Raw genomic sequence first — 21,538 nt, 5'->3', positions numbered from 1 at the left:
GCTGCACTGTCAGAGGGTCAGTACTGAGGGAGTGCTGCACTGTCAGAGAGGTCAGTACTGATGGAGCGGTGAATTCTCAGAGGGTTATTACGGAGGGAGCACTACACTCTAAGAATGTCAGAACTAAAGGAGTGCTGCACTGCCAAAGAGCTGCACTGTCAGAGGGTCAGTACTGAAGGTGTACCACACTGTCACATGGTCGGTATGGGGGCAGAGCCACACAGTCACATGGTCTGTACTGAGGAAGTTCTGCACTGTCAGAGGGTCAGTACTGAGGGAGTGCTGCACTGTCGGAGGGTCAGTACTGAGGGAGTGCTGCACTGTCAGAGGGGTCAGTACTGAGGGAGTGCTGCACTGTCAGAGAGTCAGTACTGAGGGAGTGCTGCACTGTCAGAGGGTTAGTACAGAGAGAGTGCTACACTGTCAGATAGACAGTACCCTGAGGCACTGCTGGACTGTCAGAGGTGCAGGACTGAGGCAGAGGGTCAGAGCTGAGGGAGTGCTACACTGTCAATGAGTCAGTACTGAGAGAGTACTACACTGTCAATGGGTCAGTACTGAGGGAGTGCTACATTGTCAATGGGTCAGTACTGAGAGAGTACTACACTGTCAATGGGTCAGTGCTGAGGGAGTACTACACTGTCAATGGGTCAGTACTGAGGGAGTACCACACTGTCAATGGGTCAGTGCTGAGGGAGTGCTACACTGTCAATGGGTCAGTACTGAGGGAGTACTTCACTGTCAATGGGTCAGTACTGAGGGAGTGCTACATTGTCAATGGGTCAGTACAGAGAGAGTACTACACTGTCAATGGGTCAGTGCTGAGGGAGTGCAGTACTGTCAGAGGTTTTGGCCTGAGATTGGGCCACACTGTCAGAGGGTCCGTATAGGGCCACTTCCACACTGTCAGAGGGTCAGTACTGAGGGAGTGCTGCACTGTCAGAGAGTCAGTACTGAGGGAGCACCACACTGTCAGAGGGTCAGTCCAGACGGCAAGCCTCCCTATCAGAGGATCTGCACTGAGAGAACACTGCACCATCAGAGGGTCAGTACTGAGGGAGTGCCTCATTGTCTGAGGGTCAGTACTGACGGAGTGCTGCACTGTCAGAGGGTCAGTACTGAGGGAGTGCTGCACTGTCGGAGGGTCAGTACTGAGTGAGCACCACACTGTCAGAGGGTCAGTCCAGACGGCAAGCCTCCCTATCAGAGGATCTGCACTGAGAGAGCACTGCACCATCAGAGGGTCAGTACTGAGGGAGTGCCTCATTGTCTGAGGGTCAGTACTGACGGAGTGCTGCACTGTCAGAGGATCAGTACTGAGGGAGTGAAACACTGACAGAGGGTCAGTACTGACGGAGTGCTGCACTGTCAGAGGGTCAGTACTGAGGGAGTGCTGCACTGATAGAGGGTCAGTACTGAGGGAGTGCTGCACTGTCAGAGGGTCAGTACTGAGGGAGTGCCTCATTGTCTGAGGGTCAGTACTGAGGGAGTGCTGCACTGTCAGTGGGTTAGTACTGAGGGAGTACCACACTGTCAATGGGTCAGGGCTGAGGGAGTACTACACTGTCAATGGGTCAGTACTGAGGGAGTGCTACATTGTCAATGGGTCAGTACTGAGAGAGTACTACACTGTCAATGAGTCAGTACTGAGGGAGTCCTACACTGTCAATGGGTCAGTGCTGAGGGAGTGCAGTACTGTCAGAGGTTTTGTCCTGAGATTGGGCCACACTGTCAGAGGGTCTGTATAGGGCCACTTCCACACTGTCAGAGAGTCAGTACTGAGGGAGTGCTACACTGTCAGAGCGTCAGTACTGAGGAAGTGCTACACTGTCAGAGGGTCAGTGTGGAGGGAGTGCAGCATTGTCAGAGGATCAGTGTGGATGGAGTACTTCACTGTCAATGGGTCAGAGCTGAGGTAGTGCTACACTGTCAATGAGTCAGTACTGAGAGAGTACTACACTGTCAATGGGTCAGTACTGAGGGAGTGCTACATTGTCAATGGGTCAGTACTGAGAGAGTACTACACTGTCAATGAGTCAGTACTGACGGAGTCCTACACTGTCAATGGGTCAGTGCTGAGGGAGTGCAGTACTGTCAGAGGTTTTGTCCTGAGATTGGGCCACACTGTCAGAGGGTCTGTATCGGGCCACTTCCACACTGTCAGAGAGTCAGTACTGAGGGAGTCCTACACTGTCAGAGGGTCAGTACTGAGGAAGTGCTACACTGTCAGAGGGTCAATGTGGAGGGAGTGCAGCATTGTCAGAGGATCAGTGTGGAGGGAGTGCAGCATTGTCAGAGGATCAGTGTGGAGGGAGTGCAGCATTATCAGAGGGTCAGTGTGGAGGGAGTGCAGCATTGTCAGAGGGTCAGTATGGAGGGGGTGCAGCATTGTCAGAGGATCACTGTGGAGGGAGTGCAGCATTGTCAGAGGATCAGTGTGGCGGGAGTGCAGCATTATCAGAGGGTCAGTGTGGAGGGAGTGCAGCATTGTCAGAGGATCAGTGTGGAGGGAGTGCAGCATTGTCAGAGGATCAGTGTGGAGGGGGTGCAGCATTGTCAGAGGGTCAGTGTGGAGGGAGTGCAGCATTCTCAGAGGGTCAGTGTGGAGGGAGTGCAGCATTCTCAGAGGGTCAGTATGGAGGGAGTGCAGCATTCTCAGAGGGTCAGTATGGAGGGAGTGCAGCATTGTGAGAGGGTCAGTGTGGAGGGAGTGCAGCATTGTCAGAGGGTCAGTGTGGGGGGAGTGCAGCATTGTCAGAGGATCACTATGGAGGGAGTGCAGCATTGTCAGAGGATCAGTGTGGAGGGAGTGCAGCATTCTCAGAGGGTCAGTGTCGAGGGAGTGCAGCATTCTCAGAGGGTCAGTATGGAGGGAGTGCAGCATTCTCAGAGGGTCAGTATGGAGGGAGTGCAGCATTGTGAGAGGGTCAGTGTGGAGGGAGTGCAGCATTGTCAGAGGATCAGTATGGAGGGAGTGCAGCATTGTCAGAGGATCAGTGTGGAGGGAGTGCAGCATTGTCAGAGGATCAGTGTGGAGGGAGTGCAGCATTGTCAGAGGATCAGTATGGAGGGAGTGCAGCATTGTCAGAGGATCAGTGTGGAGGTCGTGCTGCATTGTCAGTGAGTCAGGATGGAGGGAATGCTGTGCAGTGAGAGGGTCAGTAATGATGAAGTGCGCACTCTCTGACGGTCAGTACTAATGGATGGCCATGCTGTCAGAGTGTCGCACTGTGAGAGGGTTACTACTCAGGGAGCACCGCACTGTGAAAGGGTTCGAACTGAGGGAGCACCACACTCTGAGGGGATTAGTACTGAGGGATCACCGCGATTTGAGGGGGTCAGTACTTAGGGAGCACCACACTCTGCGGGGATTAGTACTGAGGGACCACCGCGATTTGAGGGGGTCAGTACTTAGGGAGCACCACACTCTGCGGGGATTAGTACTGAGGGACCACCGCGCTGTGAGGGGTCAGTACTGAGGGACCACCACACTCTGAGGGGATTAGTATTGAGGGACCACCGCGATTTGAGGGGGTCAGTACTTATGGAGCACCACACTCTGCGGGGATTAGTACTGAGGGACCACCGCGATGTGAGGGCGTCAGTACTGAGGGAGCACCACACTCTGAGGGGATTAGTACTGAGGGACCACCGCGATGTGAGGGGGTCAGTACTGAGGGAGCACCACACTCTGCGGGGATTAGTACTGAGGGACCACCGCGCTGTGAGGGGGTCAGTACTGAGGGACCACCGCGATGTGAGGGGGTCAGTACTGAGGGAGCACCACACTCTGCGGGGATTAGTACTGAGGGACAACCGCGATGTGAGGGGGTCAGTACTGAGGGAGCACCACACTCTGCGGGGATTAGTACTGAGGGACCACCGCGCTGTGAGGGGGTCAGTACTGAGGGAGCACCACACTCTGAGGGGATTTGTACTGAGGGATCATCGCCATGTGAGGGGGTCAGTACTGAGGGAGCACCACACTCTGAGGGGATTTGTACTGAGGGATCATCGCGATGTGAGGGGGTCAGTACTGAGGGAGCACCACACTCTGAGGGGATTAGTACTGAGGGATCACCGCGATGTGAGGGGGTCAGTACTGAGGGAGCACCACACTCTGAGGGGATTAGTACTGAGGGATCACCGCGATGTGAGGGGGTCAGTACTGAGGGAGCACCACACTCTGAGGGGATTAGTACTGAGGGATCACCGCGATGTGAGGGGGTCAGTACTGAGGGAGCACCACACTCTGAGGGGATTAGTACTGAGGGATCACCGCGATGTGAGGGGGTCAGTACTGAGGGATCACCGCGATGTGAGGGGGTCGATACTGAGGGATCACCGCACTGTGAGGGGGTCAGTACTGAGGGATCACCGCGATGTGAGGGGGTCAGTACTGAGGGATCATCGCACTGTGAGGGGGTCAGTACTGAGGGAGCACCACACTCTGAGGGGGATTAGTACTGAGGGATCACCGCGTTGTGAGGGGGTCAGTACTGAGGGAGCACCACACTCTGAGGGGATTAGTACTGAGGGATCACCGCGCTGTGAGGAGGTCAGTACTGAGGGAGCACCACGCTTCTGAGGGGATTCGTACTGAGGGATCACCGCGCTGTGAGGGGGTCAGTACTGAGGGATCACCGCGATGTGAGGGGGTCAGTACTGAGGGATCACCGCACTGTGAGGGGGTCAGTACTGAGGGATCACCGCACTGTGAGGGGGTCAGTACTGAGGGATCACCGCGATGTGAGGGGGTCAGTACTGAGGGAGCACCGCGCTGTGAGGTGGTCAGTACTGAGGGATCACCGCGATGTGAGGGGGTCAGTACTGAGGGATCACCGCACTGTGAGGGGGTCAGTACTGAGGGATCACCGCACTGTGAGGGGGTCAGTACTGAGGGATCACCGCACTCTGAGGGGGTCAGTACTGAGGGATCACCGCACTGTGAGGGGGTCAATACTGAGGGAGCTCCACACTATGTGTCAGACAGTCAGTACTGAGTGATTGCTGCATTGCCAGAGGGTCAGTACTGAGAGAGTGATGCACACTCAAAGGTTCATTACTGAGGGAGCGCTACATGGTCAGTGTGTCAGTTCTGAGGGAGTGTTGTTTCAGAGGGTCCGTACTGAGGGAGTGCTGCACTGCCAAACGCTCAGTACTGAGGCATTGCCAGACTATCAGAAGTGCAGGACTGAGGCAGTGCCGCACTGTCAGAGTGTCAGTGATGAGGGAGTTCTGCTCTGTCGGAGAGTCAGTACTGAGAAAATGCCACGTTATTGGAGGGTCGGTATCGAGGGAGTGCTGCACTGTAAGAGCATCTGTATTGAGGGAGGGCTATATTGTCGGATGGTCAGTACTGAGGGAATGCCACACTGTATGAGTATCAGTACAGAGGGAATGCTGCACTGTAGAAATGTCTGTACAAAGAGAGTGCTGCGGAGTCAGAGTGTCAGTACTGAGGGAATGCTGTTGTGTCAGAGCGTCAATTCTGAGGGTGTGCTGCAGTGTCAAAGGAGTAGTGCTGAGGCAGAACTGCACTGATAAAGGGTCAGTACTGATGGAGTGCTGCACTGTCAGAGGGTCAGTACTGAGGGATTGCAGCACCGTCAGGGGCGCAGTGCCAAGGAGCTGTTGCAGTGTCAGAGGGTCAGTTCTGAGGGAGTACTGCAGTGTCATAGGAACAGTACTGAGGGAGAGTTGCACTGTCAGAGGGTCAGTACCAAGGGAGTGCTGCACTGTCAGAGGATCAGTACTGAGGGAGTGCTGCACTCTCAGAGGGTCAGTACTGAGGGAATGCTGCACTGTCAGAGGGTCAGTACTGAGGTAGTGCTGCACTGTCAGAGGGTCAGTACTGAGGGAGTGCTGCACAGTCAGAGGGTCATTACTGAGGTAGTGCTGCACTGTCAGAGGGTCAGTACTGAGGGAGTGCTGCACTGTCAGAGTGTCAGTACGGAAGGAGTGCTGCACTGTTGGAGGGTCAGTGCTGAGGGAGTGCTGCACTATCAGAGGGTCAGTACTGAGGGAATGCTGCACTGTCAGAGGATACGACTGCGGGAGTGCTGCGCTATCAGTTGGATTAGTAATGGGGGATTGCCGCAATGTCAGAGGATCAATCTGGGGGAAGTGCTGCACTGTGAGAATGTCAGTACTGAGGGAGTGTTGCACTGACACAGAGTCAGTACTGAGGGAGTGCTGCAGTGTCAGAGGATCAGTACTGAGGGAGTGCTGCACTGTCAGAGGGTCAGTACTGAGGGAGTGCTGCACTGTCAGAGGGTCAGTACTGAGGGAGTGCTGCAGTGTCAGAGAGTCAGTACTGAGGGAGTGCTGCACTGTGAGAGGGTCAGTACTGAGGGAGTGCTGCAGTGTCAGAGAGTCAGTACTGAGGGAGTGCTGCAGTGTCAGAGAGTCAGTACTGAGGGAGTGCCACACTGTCAGAGGGTCACGAACAGCATGATCAGCAGCATGTGTCTGAAACATGGTTTGGGTGAAAACTTTCATCAATCTATTGTTACTTGTTGCTTGGAGATGTTTTAGAAAAGCAGGCACCTAAACAGAATAATGCTGTCGATACAAGAGGTGGTGCACAGGAAGATCCAACAAGTCTTCTGTAGCTGTTGTCTGTCCCCCGGAGCAGTCATCAAGTGAGATCAGGGTTCAGTCCTCGGAGAAATCATTTCTCCAGCAATACCTCAACCATGCCTTTACAGCCGTGTGTGTGTATGTGTGTGTGTGTGTGAGAGAGAGAGAGAGAGAGACTGCCCGTGTTTGTGTGTGTGACAGAGTGGATGCATGTGTATCTCTGTGTGTCTGTATATGTTTGTGTGAGAGAGAAAGTGAATGTTCATGTGAGAGTGTGTGGCTGTGTGTGTTTGAGTGTGTGTCTTAGTGTGTATGTGTGTGTGTGTGTATGTGTGTTTGTGTATGTGTGTGTGTATGAGTGTGTGCGTATGTGTGTATATGTGTGTGTGTGTGCGTATGTGTGTATATGTGTGTGTGTCTGTGTGTGTGTCTGTGTGTGTATGTGTATGTGTGTGTGTAGGTGTGTGTGCGTATGTGTGTATATGTGTGTGTGTCTGTGTGTGTGTCTGTGTGTGTATGTGTATGTGTGTGTGTAGGTGTGTGTGTGTATGTGTGTGTGTATATGTGTGTGTGTGCGTATGTGTGTGTATGTGTGTGTGTGTATGTGTGTGTGTGTGTGTGTGTGTGTGTCTGTGTGTGTGTGTTTGAGGGAGTGTGTGTGTGTGTCTGTGTGTGTGTGTGTTTGAGGGAGTGTGTGTGTGTCTGTGTGTGTGTGTGTTTGAGGGAGTGTGTGTCTGTGTGTGTGTCTGTGTGTTTCTGTCTGTCTGTCTGTGTGTGAGTGTCTCTGTGTGTGTGTATGTGTGTGTGTGTAAGTGTGTGTGTGTCTGTGTGTGTCTGTGTCTGTGTGTGTGTCTGTGTGTGTCTCTGTATGTGTCTGTGTGTGTGCGTGTGTGTTTCTGTCTGTCTGTCTGTGTGTGAGTGTCTCTGTGTGTGTGTATGTGTGTGTGTGTAAGTGTGTGTGTGTGTCTGTGTGTGTGTCTGTGTGTGTGTGTCTGTGTGTGTCTGTGTGTGTGTCTGTATGTGTGTGTCTGTGTGTGTCTGTGTGTGTGTCTGTGCGTGTGTGTGTGTGTCTGTCTGTGTGTGAGTGTCTGTGTGTGTGTGCGTATGTGTGTGTATGTGTGTGTGTGTCTGTGTGTGTGTGTAGGTGTGTGTGTATGTGTGTGTGTATATGTGTGTGTGTGCGTATGTGTGTGTATGTGTGTGTGTGTATGTGTGCGTGTCTGTGTGTGTGTGTTTGAGGGAGTGTGTGTGTGTGTCTGTGTGTGTGTGTGTTTGAGGGAGTGTGTGTGTGTCTGTGTGTGTGTGTTTGAGGGAGTGTGTGTGAGTGTGTGTGTGTCTGTGTGTGTGTCTGTGTGTGTGTATGTGTGTGTGCGTCTGTGTGTGTGTCTGTGTGTGGGTGTGTGTCTGTGTGTGTGTCTGTGTGTGTGTGTGTCTGTGTGTGTGTCTGTGTGTGGGTGTGTGTCTGTCTGTCTGTCTGTGTGTGAGTGTTTGTGTGTGTGTGTATGTTTGTGTGTGTGTGTATGTGTGTGTGTGTCTGTGTGTGTCTGTGTGTGTGTGTCTGTGTGTGTCTGTGTGTGTGTGTCTGTCTGTCTGTGTGTGAGTGTCTGTGTGTGCGTGTGTCTGTGTGTGTGTGTCTGTGTGTGTGTGTCTGTGTGTGTCTGTGTGTGTCTGTGTGTGTGTCTGTGCGTGTGTGTGTCTGTCTGTCTGTCTGTGTGTGAGTGTCTGTGTGTGTCTGTGTGTGTGTGTGTGTGTGTGTGTGTGGGTATATGTGTGTGAGTGTCTGTGTGTGTGTGTGTCTGTGTGTGTGTGTCTGTGTGTGTGTGTCTGTGTGTGTGTAAACTAGCCAATCTAATGAATATAAAATCCATCTGCTGTTTCAGGTGAGGTGGTCCTCGTGTCTCCAATGACACAAAGGCTGCAAGAGTGAATTAACTGGGGGAAAGAGAGTGCTGTTCATTCCAGTGGGGATACATCCAGTAAACCTTCCCCACACACTAACATCCCTCTGGCAATGCAGTGACTAGTCCTGCACACAGTGCTCCAGGTACAAACCAATGTAATGTCACCGTAGTCTTACCAGAGCATGGGACAGCTCCTCATTACAGAGCGGGGTCTGGTGGGGATTTAATCAGAGGGTCACCATGGCCCAGCTGAGGGGAGAGGTTGGGAAGGAGAGTCCTTCAGGGTAACTTTAGCTAGTGTGGTAAGCTAACTGACCAGCCAACTGAGCTAACCAACCTCACTCCAGGGGCATGCCGTGTATAACACAATCATTGCCAGCCTGCACCTCAAGAAGAGCCAGGAGCAAGGCCATTCGGCCCCCACTCTAACCCAGAAGGGAGAGCACGGGAAGCTGATGAAGGAACCAAGCCCCTCCCATGTGGCCTTCTGAAATGGAGCTGGAGGACAGGGCAGACCTGGCCTGCTGTTTGCTTCCCCGAGACTGGCCTGCTCCACCTTACAGTAAGAGACTGAGGGGAACCTCGAGGAGATTTCACTTCTCACTGAGAGGCTCCAACTCCAATCCAAATCAGGCTGGTTCCCTCCGAGACTCACGGAAGAGTGCAGCACTCTACAGATCAGGGCCTTGTGGAGTCATAACCTCCAGTGTGGGGACCAAGAGCTGGGAGGTAGTGTTAAGGACATAAGACCATCTGAAATAGGAACAGGAGGAGACCATTCAGCCCCTCGAGCCTGCTCTACTATTCAATAGAATCGTGAATGATTTAGTATTGATTTGGGAGCTGAAACCCGGACAGTACAGAGACAGAGAATCAAATTATTCTGCGATAAGGAATTATCAGACGAGAGCACACACACACACACACACACACACACACACACACACACACACACACACACACACACACACACACACACAGACAAATCATGGGATTCAGGCCATCTGTGGGAACGGGGAGAGACAAAGGAGCAAAATGCTAGAGAGGGATCTGATCCCACAGATCTCACTCCTTCCCTCTCTCTCTGCAGCTCTCATGTCTGTTTTTGTTTTTCCCAGTTCTCTCTCCCACATCTTTCCTTCAATCTCTATCTCTCACCATCCTTCACATCTCTGTCCTGTTTACATTTCCCAGTAGATTCCCTTCCCCCTTTGTCACCTCACCTGGTTTTTCAGGAATGCTTAATCATTCAGTCTTTCACAAAACTAACACCTTGCTCATCTCTCTCTGCATCTCTCTCTCAGCTCTGTGGGATCTTGCTATTCCTGTCTGTACATCACTCTAGCAACATCATAGCCCCCACTACCACCCCACTCTCTCAGCTCTATCTCTCTGCTGTTTTAACTCCTCTCTCTCTCTGTCCTATATCTCTCCCTGGGATTTCTGTCTTGCTGTCTGCCTGAACTCTCCCTGTCTTTCTCCTCCCATTTTCTCCTTGTATCTGTCTGACATTGTATTTCTCTTCCTGGAGTTTAACTCTCTCTCTCTCTCTCTCTCTCTCTCTCTGTCTCTGTCTGCTCTCTCTCAGTTCTTCTCACTTCCTCTACCCCCCTCTGCCTGCCTGTCTTTCTCTTGTTCTCTCCCTCCCTCTCACTGTCTGTCCATCCATCTCTCTTTCTCTCGTGTAGTTGCTCTCCCTCTTTCTCCCTGGACCCCTCTGCTCTGTCCCAGTGACTGGGGGAAGGGGCATTGGGAAGAGCTTGCCTCAGTGCCTGGTCTCTCCTAGGTTTTACCCCCACTGTGGGGAGGGGGTGAGTGGAAGGAACATGAAGTACTTTTCTGAGTGTGTCTGAAATAAAGAAAAAGAGAAAGAGAAAGGGAGAGTGATAAAAAGAGAGAGAGACATGGAGAGAGTGGAGTTGGAGAAAGTGGAGAGAGAGAAATGGGCAGTAAGAGTCAGGGACGTGGAGTTAGAAAAGGACAGAGTGAGAGAGACAGGGAGATAGAGAGTGGGAAGGACATCTATTGAGGGAGAAGGACAGTGTGTGTACTTGGCGACGGTTTCAGAGTGGGATCTTGCTGTGCATTACAGCAGTCAGTCAAAAGGTGAGTTAGTCTCTGCACTATGTCCTCCAGCCCAGGGACTGTGAGTCTGCATGGGAAGGGGGAGAGTGGGAGACAAGGAGAGAGTGGGACAGCCAGAGACAGGGGGAGGGTTTGATGGAGTTTTGGGGTTGCTGGAGAAAGGAGGGGCTGTTGTCAGAGAGAGATGGAGGGAGGGATAACATGTGATGCAAAATTTGAGACAGGGTTGTGAAGAGGTCTCCACAGGAAGGATAGTCAATGAGGCCATTCAGGGGCCAATCCTGAGGATCCTGAACCGGTCCAGGATCATTTAATGGGTGAGGGGGGATGATGGGCAGAAAGGACTCCATCTGTGATGTAAACCTTCTGTAATTCTCGGACTGGGATCTTGCTGCACATTAAAATCGTCTCAGGCGAGTCAGTCAACCCAGACTCATTTACCTGTGTGAGAAAGTGAGGACTGCAGATGCTGGAGAGTCAGAGTTACAAAGTGTGGAGCTGGAGAAGCACAGCAGCAGGTCAGCCAGGAGAGTCGATGGGTCAGGCCTGACCTGCTGGGCTTTTCCAGCTCCACACTTTTCCACTCATTTCCCTCTGCCCCAGGGAGTGGGGATCACAGCAATGTTGGGGGCAGCAAAATATTTGAGGGGGGCACAGTTGGTAAGGTAGGTATTTGGGAGGGAAGGTTTTTGGGGAAGGGAATAAATTTCTGAGGAGAGTTAAAATGAGGGGCAAATGTTTTTAGCGGGGTCAAAATTGGGTGAGCACTTTCAGGTCTGAAATAAAGAAAAAGAGAAAGGGAGGGTGAGAAAAAAAGAGAGAGGTAGAGCGAGTGGAGATGGAGAAGGGGGATGAGAGAAAGATGGGGCAGAGACAGACAGTGAGAGGGAGGGTGTGAGAGAAAGGCAGATTGAGAGAAAGAGACAGACAGGGAGAGAGAAGGACAAAGAGAGAAGGGGAAGTCAGACTGAGACAAACAGGCGTTAATGCATGGACAGACTGAAGGGGTGACACTCAGTATTCCAGTTGGTTCCAGCTCTCTCTCTCTCAATGGTTTTTCACACTCCCTCTCTCCCATGCTCCTGGGGTTTCCTTCAGCTTGTCTCTCTCTCCCTCTCTCTCTCCCTCTCTCTGGATGGTGAGCTGGTCTCTGTCCCTTGCCATGTTGGTCACCTCAGAAAGCCTCCAGAAAATTCAAGAGATCAGTCTGCAGGTGATCCCTGGTTTTGTTCATTTCTGGATGGTTTCTCCGAACTTTCTATACTTCTGGCCAATTCAAAGAATCAGTTAATAGTTTGAAGCGTTGCTAATCATTTGGATGGCTTTTTCCTGTTAGTTTCTTTGTGTAGCAGGACCCGGTACCTTCCTGTTTGGGCCCTCCTTTGTTTAGTGGAGACGTTATTAGGGATATGTCTGCCCAGGGGAACTGTTGCCTTTGACATTATGCTGATGGGATAACCATCTGGCTGCTGTCTGGCTTTTGTGATTTGGGAGTATAACTTGTCCAATATAACCAGCATCTCTTAGCTGTCTATCTGTGTTTTAGCAAGGAGGCAGGAACATTTCACCCATTCCCCCTCCCCCACCCAGTCTTTTGAATAGAAAGAAGCTTATACAATGAATTACAAACCTAATTTTAAAAGCTGGTTATGTTTGTTGTCAGAGTAGCCTGCTGTTTGAGCGAAAACCATTTTGTACATTGGTCAAACCGATTGTCATATGGCTGATAAGTGATATCATAGAATCCCTACAGAGCAGAAACAGGCCCTTCAGCCCATCGAGACCACAATGACCCTCTGAAGAGAATCCAACTCAGATCTATCCCCTGATGATATCTGTGAAACCCTGCATTTCCCATGGCTATTCCAGCTAACCGGAATATCCCTCGACACTATGGGCAATCTGTCAAAAATGCCCACCATTGAACAGTGGGAGAAAACCCATACAGATGCAGAGAGAATGTACAAACTCCACACAGACAGTCGCTCAGGAGTGGAATCAATCCCAGGTCTCTGGCGATGTGATGTGACAGTGCTAACCACTGAGTGACTGTGGCTCTCCTAACTGTTTTGACAAAACATATTCCGTTCTGAGAATCCATACAGAATTGTGATGCATAGCCAACATCCGGTGAGCAGAATAAATGCAAGTGAATGAGACCTCCTGGCTCAAACTCCAGGAATTCCCTTCCTAAGGACATTGTGGGTCCACCACCTGCAACAGTTCAATGTGCAGCTCACCACCAAAACCAGCTCCCAAGCAGCTACGGACAGGCAATCAATACTGGGCCCAGCCAGGAACACTCAATAACTGCAAATGAATGAAACTAAGGTGATCACCCGGGGAGTTCCATCTACCTTCCAGTCCCTGGGGGTGTGTCCAGGCATTATTCACCATGATCGTACCCATCTGTTACAGCCTGCAATCCTAACCACCGGTATCCCGAGATATATCAAGGTGAGTGCGGTTAGGACCACAGCTTGATGTGAGAGGAGCCGAATTCGTTAATGACAGGCGGTGGGAATGCCATGGTCTGGCCTGTTCCTTCACATTTACGTAAGTGTGGTCCTTGTCAATGTCCCCTCTATCTCCACAGCATGTGGGAGGGAATCATGATAACCCATCCAAATAGCTTCTTTAATGTAATTCCGATACTTTCGACTTCAAAGATCCCCATCCGAACATTGTCACTTGGGATAATTGGAATCCCTCGCACCAAGCCCAGTGCCCCACTGAAAGTGTCCTTACAGCTGTCTTTAACCCAGTCCTTGGTGAGCTGCTGTAACTGACAGTGAGACATGTTCGTGTGGGTGTTCTCCTGGAACAAATATTTACACTGTTTGTCACTAATCCGGGATGGGACTTCTCTCGAGCAGTGAGGACTGCTGCCTTCATTTCATCATGGATGCCCCTCCCTCACTGTTGTCCCTCAGGGAGGGCTGAATGGCCTGGTGGATAAAGTCACATGGTGATTAATTTAGTTTGTTTGTCAGCATCCAGTCCGTGTATGACAGACTGTCGGTCTGTCTCATCCAAAAATGTATCTGGGTTTGTGACAGGATCAAACAGAGTGGCCTTTTTGGTGCTGCCCACCAGCTGGGTGCCTGGAATGGCTGTTGTGTATGGAGTGAGACCATAAGCTGCTTTACACTGGGGAACCACAGGATTCATGGAATCTGGGTCCGTCTGTGGGTCAGGGATGGGGGCAAAAGTTGCAGTTACCTGGGAGACAGGCAGTGGGAGTCCCCATCTGTGGGAGGGTGTGGATGTGTCAGTGTGGGGACTGTTGTTATTTCCCTGGGGAGGTAGAACCCCGAAGGCACACTTTATCCCATTCTGGGAGGAGTCCTAGTTCCCTAGGGATTGTATTTGCTCCTCTCACCTCCGACTAGGGCCTGATGTGTGTTGTTCCATGTTGCAGGTGTACAGGACCCATGCAGCTGCTTGGAACTCATACACTGTCCTTCCAGATTGTCAATGTAACCTGAGGCTGCCTCCCCAGCCCCAGAGACCCTCCTTTCACTGGATTGGGCTCTTCCCAATTGTAACTGGAGTAGTTCCATGTGGGTGAGATTTTCCTGCAACCTTCTGTCCTGCTCATTGTGTCGGAGACCGAGCTCTGTCACAGCCTGTAGTTTTCCCTGGGGTGACCGGATCCCAGCGGCCTTATCCCAGCTGGGGGTCCTCCAGGCTATCGACAGTGGAGTGATCTTTCCAGCTTCCTTCCCCAGTTCTCTATGGGCATCTCACCACAGCTCCTGTATCAGGAATCCTTCACTGCAAGGCCAGGCTGGCTTCCTGTGAAATTCTGCAGGACTGTTTCACATTTGTACCGGCTTGTGTTCCTATGGTTTTGGCTGCTTCTGTATTATGGGACACCTGGGTATGTTCATAGAGTCATAGAGTTCTACAGCATGGAGACAGGCTCTTTGGCCCAAATTGGCCCATCCACACTAACAGCAAAGACGCTGACAGGATTGGAGGATTTGAGCTAAAGAGAGAGGTTAAATGGGCTGGGGATGTTTTCCCTGGAATGTCTGAGGCTGAGGGGTAACCCATATGGAGGTTTATAAAGCTATGAGAGGCATGGTTAGGATTAACTGACAAGGTCTTTTCCCTGGGGTGGGGTAGTCCAGAACTGGAGGGCCTAGGTTCAGGATGAGAGGGGAAAGATATAAAAGGAACGTAAGGAACAACGTTTTGATGTGGAGGGTGTTGCTTGTATGGAATGACCTGCCTGGTGAAGTGGTGGAGACTGGTACAATTACTGCATTTAAAAGGCATCTGGATGGGTATACGAACAGGAAGGGTTGAGAGGGATTTGGGCCAAGTGCTGCCAAATATGACGAGATTATGTTAGGATATGTGGATGGTGTGGATGAGTTGGACCGAAGGCCCTGTTTCTGTGCTGTCCATCTCTCTGACTGTAAATGTTTTGTACTGTCCATTTCCAGCCGTACACTTCACTGTTTCCCCTGTTTACCTTGGTCAGTTCTCCTCTCAAACACATGTCAATGGCTTTGGTTGTGATTGTTGGATGTGCTTTATGGTCACTTTAAAAATCCATCATCTCACTGAATTCCACTACACTACAATTTCCCAGAGGATATCTCAGTGTGACATTACTCCTTCCCTCAGCGTCATCACCCAACGGTCGATCTGAGATAGTCACCTCCCTGGCCATTTGCACAACGTGTTATTCAAAGAAACACTGACAGAAACATCCAAAGAGGAGTTCGGAGAACATCCCTTTTGCCGATGTGACTGTCCCAGATTATACAAAGACTGAAGTCTCCCAGAATTATCACAGTGCCTTTGCATTACACAGGAATACATTGGAATGTGTAACAGGGTTGAGCAATGAAATGCTGTTAGGCAGCCTCTAAACTGTTCTCCTGCTTGTGTTTTTGACACGTGTTACCCAGAATCTCCATTCAGGCTGATTCAGCTGCATCATCTGAGGCCAAATGCTTTCTCTGTCATGCCTTTGTTACCCATTACTGTCAGGGTTACCCATCCTGCACTCCCTGACATCCCTCAAGGAGGTGAACAATAGAATATTCATGTTCCACCTTTTGTTCACCCTGTCACCACTAAACCTCATTTATCTCTGTGCCACAGTCCATCCACCTTATTGCAGAGACTTTATCCAATCCAAAAAAGAACATTACAATTGACTCTTTCCACAATTTCTTGTCACAGTCCAATTCACTGATGTACAGTTTCAGTTAAACTCTGTCTCTTCCTGTTCCTTTCTGCTTGTCTTCAGCTACATCACCATTTTCTCTTTGGATTTGGAAAGTTCCTTTCACCTGAACCCTGGCCCTGCATCCTCTCTGTCAGTTTAAAGCCCTGTCCATAAGCTTACCGACATGGTTGACCAGGACACTGCTCCCAGCAGTGTTGTGTTTAATTCACTCATGGGATGTTGCTGTCTCTGGCTGGCCAGCATCGCATGCCCACCCCAAGCTGCCCTTGAGCTGAGTGCCTTGCTGGATCATTACAGAGATCAGTTTAGAGTCAACCCCATCGCTCTGGGTCTGGATCATGTGTAGACCAGGCCCACTGTCTATAATAGATTTCCTTCCTAAAAGGATATTAGGCAGTTAGATGGGTTATACTGGACACCGGCATTAACATCTGGATGAACAGTCGGGTGAGAATAGTACGAGGCCATCACCTGTCCCACTCGTAGCTCACCAGTCACTGAGTACTGATCCCCGTGCACTACGAATCACAACCCTTTTATCATGACCATTGTGTGATCCTGATACCTTCCTGCACTCTGCTGATATCACTCAGTCTCTCTCCATGTGGTATCCCTCACTGTGTGGGTCTAATTGCTGCCTCTGTCAGCGTCTCTCACTCTTGCAGCTCCTCCAGATCCTGAGCCAATGGAATACCCCATTCCAGAGAGACACAGCAGCACAGGCCAGGGATGGAGACTGGGATTTTCCAGATCTCTGTGGGACTCAGGGCCATTCTCCATGTGTAACCCTCACTGCATCAGTCTAATTCCCCATTCTGTCTGTTTCTCTGTCTCCTGTAGGTCATCTGGATGTTCCTGTCTCAGCCGAATTCCGAACTCCTGTCTCGTCCATAACCACATCAAAGACGGTTGGTCAGTCAGAGAGACATGAAGAGGGAGGTCTGGAGCCTTCAGTAAATCCTGCAGCCGGTAAGATCACTCACAGTAAACAGCACAGTGAGGGGTTAGTGACCTTCTGTATTCAGACCTGGAAGAGAGGACATAGACACAGAGCTGGGGAAGGAACAGCTACATTCTAGGCTTCATTCACATCATCTTGTGAGGGACCTGCTTTCACCTCTGCTGTACTAGTCCTCCCTGAGACTTCTCTCTCTGACTCTCTCTCTCACCCCCTCACTCTCATTCTCTCTTTCTCACCCTCTCTTTCTCTCTCACCCCCTCACTCACTCTCCACCCAAACTCTCTCTCTCACCCGACTTCTCTCTCCCCTCCCATCCCTCTCTCTCTCATCCCTCTGTCACTGGATCGCCCTCTATCTCTCCCTATCATGCTCTGCCTCCTCGCTATCTCTCTTTCTCTCTCTCTCGCTCGCTCTCTCTCTCTTTGTCCCCTTCTCGTGCGCTCTCTCGCTCTCAACCTCTCTGTCTCATTTCCATCCCCTCCCTCCTGCTCATTTGCACCTTTCTCTCTCTCTTGCCCCCTCTCTCTCTCGCTCACACCCCCTCGCACTCTCAACCCATCTCTCTCACCCTGTTTCTCTCCCCGCCTCTCACTCTCTTACCCTCTCTCTCTGCCCCTCTCGTGCTCTCTCCCCCCTCTCACCCCCTTTCTCTCACCCTATCGCTCTCATTCCCCCTTTCACCCTCTCCCCTTTCTCTCCCTCCTCTCTCTCCCCCTCTCTTCCCCCCTCTCTCACCCCCTTTCTCTCTCCCCCTCTCTCTCAGCCTCTCTTTCACCCCTCTCCCTCCCCCTTCCCGTCCCCTGTCTCTCTCCCCCCTCTCTCTTCCGCCTCTCTCTCACCCACTTTCTCTCACCTCCCTCTATCTCCCCCTTCTCCCCCTCTCTCTCTTCCACTCTCTCTCACCCCTCTCTCACACCCCTCTCTCCACCTCTCTCATTCCCCTCCCCACCCCTCTCTCTCCCCCCTCTCTCTACCCCCTCTCTCTCACCTCTCTCTCCTCTCTCTCACACCCCTCTCTCTCACCCCTTTCTCACCCCTCACCCCTGTCTCCATCACTCCCCCACTCTCCCACTCTCTACACCCCTCTCTCACTCACTCTCACTCCTCCACTCTCTCTCACCCCCTCTCTCTTTCTCACCCGCTCTCTCTTCCACCCCGATCTCTCTCATCGCCCCTCTCGCCCTCACCCTCTCACCCCTCACTCTCTTTCCACTCACTCTCTCTTACCCCCTCTCTCATCCCCTCTCTCTCACGCCTCTCTCTCACCTTCTCTCTCACCCTCTCTCAGTCTGTCTCTCTCTCACCCTCCCTTTCTCACCCGCTCTCTCTTCCACTCCGATCTCTCTCACACCCCTCTCTCTCTCAGCCCCCTCTCTCTCCCCAGTCTCTCCCACCCTGATCTCTCTCACACACCCCCTCTCTCACCCCTCTCTCTCACACACACCTCTCTCTCTCACCCCTTCTCTGTCACCCCCTCTCACTCACCCCCTCTCCCTCAGGCCCTCTCTCTCTCTCACCTCCTCTCTTTCTCAGCCTGTCTCTCTGTCACCCACTGTCTCTTTCTCACCCGCTCTCTCTTCCACCCCTCTTTCTCCCTCACTCCTCTCTCTCTCACCCCCTCTCTCTCACCCACTCTCTCCCTCCCCCCTCTCTCAGCCTGTATCTCTGTCACCCCCTGTCTCTTTCTCACCCGCTCTCACTTCCACCACTCTCTCTACCGCACCCCTCTCTCTCATCCCTCTCTCTCTCTCTCACCCCTCTCTCTCTTATCCCTCTCTCTAACACAAATCTCTCTCTCTCCCTCTCTCTCACCAGTTCTCTGTCACCCAGTCTCTCTCACCTCCTCTCTCTCAGGCCTTCTCTCTCTCACCCCTCTCTCTCTTTCACCCCTCACTATCTCTCACCTCTCTCTCACCCCTTTTCTCTCACCCCTTCTCTCTCACCCACTCTCTTTCACCCTCTCTCTCTCTCTCAGCCTGTCTCTCTCTCACCCGATCTCTCTCTCACCCCTCTCTCTCACACCCCTCTCTCTCACCCCTCTTTCTCACTCACCCGCTGTCTCTCTCACCCCACTCTCTCTCACTCCACTCTCTCACCCCTCTCCTTCTCCCACCCCCTCTCTCTCACCACTCTCTCTCTCACACCACTTCTCTCTCACCCTTCTCTCTCTCACTCCTCTCTCTCCCATCCCCATCTCTCTCCCACCCTGTCTCTCTCGAACCACTTTGTCTCTCACAGCCTCTCTCTCAAACCCCCTCTCTCTCACCCCCCTCCCTCTCAACCCCTCTCCATCTCAACCCTCGCTTTCACTCCTTCTCTCTCTCACCCTCTTCTCTCTCTCAACCCATCACTCTCTCTCAACCCGTCACTCTCTCCCCTCTCTCTCTCACCCCATCTCTCACCCCCTCTCTCCCCCTCTTCCCACCCTCTCTCTTTCTCATTCCCTCTCTCTCTCACCCCTCTCTCACACTGCCCCTCTCTCTCAACCCCCTCTCTCTCACTCCCCCCTCTCTCATACCCACTCTCTATCTCACCCCGACTCTCTCTCACCCTCTCTCTCTCCCCCTCTCTCTCACCCCGCTCTCTCTCACCACCCCCTCTCTCACCCCCCTCTCTCTCACTACCCCTTTCTCACACCCCTCTCTCTCACTCCCTCTCTCTCTCATCCCCTCTCTCTCACTACCCTTTCTCACACCCCTCTCTCTCACCCCCTCTCTCTCTCACCCCCTCTCTCTCTTACCCCCTCTCTCTCTCACCCCTCTCTCCCAAACCCCATCTCTCTCACTCCCCCTCTCTCACCCCTCTCTCTCTCTCTCTCACCCCCCTCTCTCTCTCACACCCTCTGCCTCACCACCTCTCTCCCACACCCTCCTGTCTCAACCCCCCTCTCTCTCATCCCCCTCTCTCAACCCCCATCTCTCAACCCCTCACTTTCTCCCACCTCACTCCTCTCTCTGTCACCCCCTCTCTCTCCCACCCCAATCTCTCTTATTCTTATTCCCCTCTCTCTCACTCTCTCTCTTTCATCCCCCCTCACCCCTCTCTCTCTCACCTGCTCTCTCTCGCTCTCTCAAACCACCTCTCTCTCTTACCCCCTCTCTCTCAATCCCACACCCTCTCTCCCCCCCTCTCTAACTCCACTCTTTCTCTCCCCTTTGTCTCTCCCCTTTCTCTCACTCCCCTCACATCACCCGCTCTCCCTCTCACCCCTTCTCTCTCTCACCCTCTCATCTCACCCTCTTTCTCACCTCCCTCATCCCCTCTATCTCTCACCTGCTCTCTCTTGCTCTTCCAAACCATATCTCTCTCTCCCCTCTCTCTTTCTCTTTCACCCCTCTCTCTTTCCCAGCAACTCTCTCTCTCACCTTCTCTCAACCCCTCTCTCACCCCCTCTCAACCCCTCACCCGCACTCTCTCTCACCCCTCTCCCTTGCTCTCAAACCTCCTCTTTCTCTTACCCTTCTCTCTCTCACTCCCTCCCTCTCTCCCACTCAATGTCTCTCTCTCTCACCCCATCTCACTCACACCGTATCTCACTCAACCCCTCTCTTACCCACGTTCTCTCTCTCCCAGCTGCTCTCTGTCTCACCTCCACTCTTTCTCTGACCCACTCTCACTCCCCCTTTTTCTGTCCCCCTTTGTCTCTCCCCTTTTCTCTCTCACTCCCTCACATCGCCCCATCTCTCATCCCTCTTTCTCACTCACCCGCTGTCACTCTCAGCCCACTCTCTTTCTCACTCCACTCTCTCTCCCACCCCTCCCTCTCTATCTCACCCCCCTCTCGCTCACCACTCTCTCTCTCACCCTTCTCTCTCTCTCACACACCTCTCCCTCCCATCCCCATCTCTCTCCCACCCTGTCTCTCTCGAACCCTTTTCTCTCTCACACCCTCTCTCTCAACTCCCCTCTCTCTCACTCCCCTCTCTCTCACTCCCCTCTCTCTCACCCCCCTCTCTCTCACCCCCCTCTCTCTCACTGCCCTCTCTCTCACCCCCCTCTCTCTCACTCCCCTCTCTCTCACCCCCCTCTCTCTCACTCCCATCTCTCTCTCTCATGCCCACTCTGTCTCACCCTCCTCTGTCTCATCCCTGCTCTCTTACCAACCTCTCTCTCACCCCCACTCTCTCTCTCTCCCACTCCCTCTCCCACACCCCCTCTCTCACCCCCCCACACATCCACTCTTTCTCTGACCCCCTCTCTTTCTACCTCCTCTCTCTTTCTCAGCCCTCTCTCTCTCCTCCTCTCTGTTTCTCACCCTTCTCTCCCTTTCTCACCCCTCTCTCTCTCACCCACTCTCTCACCTCCTCTCTCTCTCACCCTCTTCTCTCTCATACCCTCTCATCTCACCCTCTCTCTCTCACACCTCCTCATCCCCTCTCTCTCACCCGCTCTCTCACTCCATCAAATCCCCCACTCTCTCACCCCCTCTCTCTCACTCCCTCTCTCTTTCTCAGCCCATCTCTCTCTCTTACTCTCTCTCTCTCACTCCTTCCCTCTTTCCCACTCTCTCTCTTTCTCCTCCCCTCTCTCTTTCTCACTCCCTCTCGCTCTCACCCCAACTCACTCTCACCCTCTCTCTCAATCTCTCTCTCTCCCCCACATCTTCTCTCCCACCCCTTCTCTGTCTCACTACCACTCTTTCTCTGACACACTCTGTCTCCCCCTTTGTCTCTCCTCCCCTTTCTCTCTCCCCCTTTCTCTCACACACCCCCTCACATCGCCCTCTCTCTCTCACAACCCTCTCTCTCACTCACCCACTCTCTCTCACCCCACTCTCTCTCTCACCCTCTCTCTCACCCC

General features: G+C 52.3%; 1 long non-coding RNA gene across 1 annotated transcript in view; it reads left to right on the top strand.

The window, feature by feature from the left end:
• Positions 1-21,538, top strand: part of LOC140485504 (uncharacterized) — a 57,457-nt gene that overhangs the window by 1,958 nt on the left and 33,961 nt on the right. The window contains exon 2 of the long non-coding RNA XR_011962367.1: positions 16,618-16,746. This is a non-coding gene — a long non-coding RNA (uncharacterized lncRNA). The remainder of the gene's footprint in view (positions 1-16,617; positions 16,747-21,538) is intronic.

The sequence above is a fragment of the Chiloscyllium punctatum genome, chromosome 14 (genome assembly GCF_047496795.1).
Source record: "Chiloscyllium punctatum isolate Juve2018m chromosome 14, sChiPun1.3, whole genome shotgun sequence".
Lineage (NCBI taxonomy): Eukaryota > Metazoa > Chordata > Chondrichthyes > Orectolobiformes > Hemiscylliidae > Chiloscyllium > Chiloscyllium punctatum.
Note: the sequence above shows the minus strand (reverse complement) of the source record. Positions and strands in the feature narration are given on the sequence as shown.